This window comes from Salvia hispanica, chromosome 1 (genome assembly GCF_023119035.1).
Source record: "Salvia hispanica cultivar TCC Black 2014 chromosome 1, UniMelb_Shisp_WGS_1.0, whole genome shotgun sequence".
NCBI classification, from domain to species: domain Eukaryota; kingdom Viridiplantae; phylum Streptophyta; class Magnoliopsida; order Lamiales; family Lamiaceae; genus Salvia; species Salvia hispanica.
In genome coordinates, this window is record NC_062965.1 from 21,751,939 (window position 1) to 21,754,363 (window position 2,425).

The window sequence follows — 2,425 nt, forward strand, 5'->3', positions numbered from 1 at the left end:
TAAGAAAAGTTAGGATTCAGAATCTTGGAAAATTGTACTAACTTTCATTGTTCTCGGATTATGATTACTTTCCCAGTTTGATTTAAAACCGAAATAAACGCAGGAATTTAAAATTTAAGGAATCGGATTACTTTCCCAGAGAGAATCCTAACAACCAAACATGGTCTAAATGGGTTTCACATTCCACTCATTTTCTCCATTTACTTTTCTTTACAAAGTTAATCAATTTCTTAAACCCTATGCCATGTCAAAAGGACTCTTTAAATGATGGACAAAGAGAGTATAAAACAAGGTTAATGTGTTTAATCCCGTTCCGCGTCAATTTACATGCGATCCATGAAAACACTAATAAAGTTGATCTTTTTACTCTAAATTACAATTATTTGATCTTTTTGGTTTTGCCAAGTAAGGAAATGCATCTCTTTAACTGGAACGGTCTAAAGAAGAATACAAATTAATTTATAGGAGACGGACGAAGTTTTAAGTAATATGTTAACTACACATCCCAGTCTTATCATATTACAAATGTTAAACTAGATCCCACGAGCTAATAATATCCCATTAACTAATAATTTATTTGGTAGTAATATAACTGACTATTGTTAATATATACTATTCTCTCCGTCCCAAGGAAGAAGATCCCTTCTTTGGGCGACATGAGATTTTATGTAATCACTTTATATGTATCAAGTGAAGAGAGTAAAATAAGAGAGAGAATAAAATAGAGATAAAATGTGTTTATATTTTTAGTAATGAGTCATCTTAGTTGGGACAAACCAAAAAACAAAGTACTCCCTCCGTCCTCGATTAATTGTCACTCTTTTCCATTTCAGTCTATCCCTCAATAATAGTCACATTTCATTTTTACCATAAATGGTAAGGTCCCACATTCCAGTAACTCACTTCACTCAAATTTTATTATTAACCAGTATAAAAAAGTGGATTTCCAATAACTTTTTCAACCAATTTTTCTTTACATTTCTTAAAACCCATGTACGGTCAAAGAGTGACAATTAATCGGGGACGGAGGAAGTAGGTTATTTTCAGTGGGACGGAGGGAGTACTAGTATAAATACAAAACTATAATTAAATTGGCAATAATTGCTAATGGCCATAATTTTAATGAAAAAAGTAATTGCCGAAAATCATTTAACTGCCATAAATGTTTTCAGTTCAAACACTTTGGCAAGTAGTAAGAAAGAATATACTACAACGATTTCATAGTTGTATATTTAATTTTGAGCAACAATAAATTTGACTAGCAATGTTTTAAAGTCAACTAATGCACGATGATGCACCAGCTCTATAAATACAACCTGCACTTCAAAACTTAAAAACTCAACCAGCCAATTTTTTTTTATAGAAAACATCATCATTAATTACACTTTATTTCTTTTCATTGCTTTCTCCCTTTTGTTTCAAGCAACATCTTTGCCAAATTTTCCACCATCTAAATGTTTTATAAGAAAATTTAATGTTTACATTGTGAGCCATCTCCCTTCGAACTCCCCACCACTAAAAATCCATTCCTTTTCGAAAGACGATGACTTGGGATACCATGATCTTGCTCCAAATGTAGAATATAATTTCACGTTTGGCACGAATCCTTTTGCTACTATGTTCGCCTGTCGTTTCCGATGGAATGGAAAGAACAAGGCGTTCCATATTTATGATGCGAACTGGGACGAGGACACTAAGCGATGCATACCTGACACCAAACATGAGGTATGCTATTATGTGGTGCAGCCTGAAGGTTTCTACTTCACAAATATGTACCCACCGAAAGAGAGAATTTTTATGCGATTGGAACCCTAATAGCAGATGCTAGGGTTTCTTTGGAATTGTTCTAAATAATTTAGTGATTGGATCATCAGTTTTAGTTATTAATAATGATATGATATGTAAGTTGTATTGAGATTATAATATACATACCGGAAAAAGATGGATTATTTTGTGAAAGAATTTTTGGGCCTATCAAAAGTGGAATTTGTGCTTGTGGAAATTATCGAGTAATCGAAGATGAAAAAGAAAACCCGAATTTTTGTGAACAATGCGGGGTCGAGTTTGTTGATTCTCGGATACGAAGATATCAAATGGGCTACATCAAACTCGCATGCCCAGTAACCCATGTGTGGTATTTAAAACGTCTTCCCAGTTATATTGCGAATCTTTTAGATAAACCTCTTAAAGAATTAGAAGGCCTAGTATATTGCGATGTGTGATTTGATCAAAATTATGATTTTACAGATTCGGAATGAGAAACTGTCATCCCAGTCAATCCAATTGTGGGATGCCCTGGATCTGACATGTTACTCGGTAAGAGTACCACGAAGCTCAGACTTAGGGGTGTAGTCAATACTCCCAAATCAAAAGGGGAATTTATCTATGGTCAATTTTGGAACAAATCCAAAAATTTATATTTGTA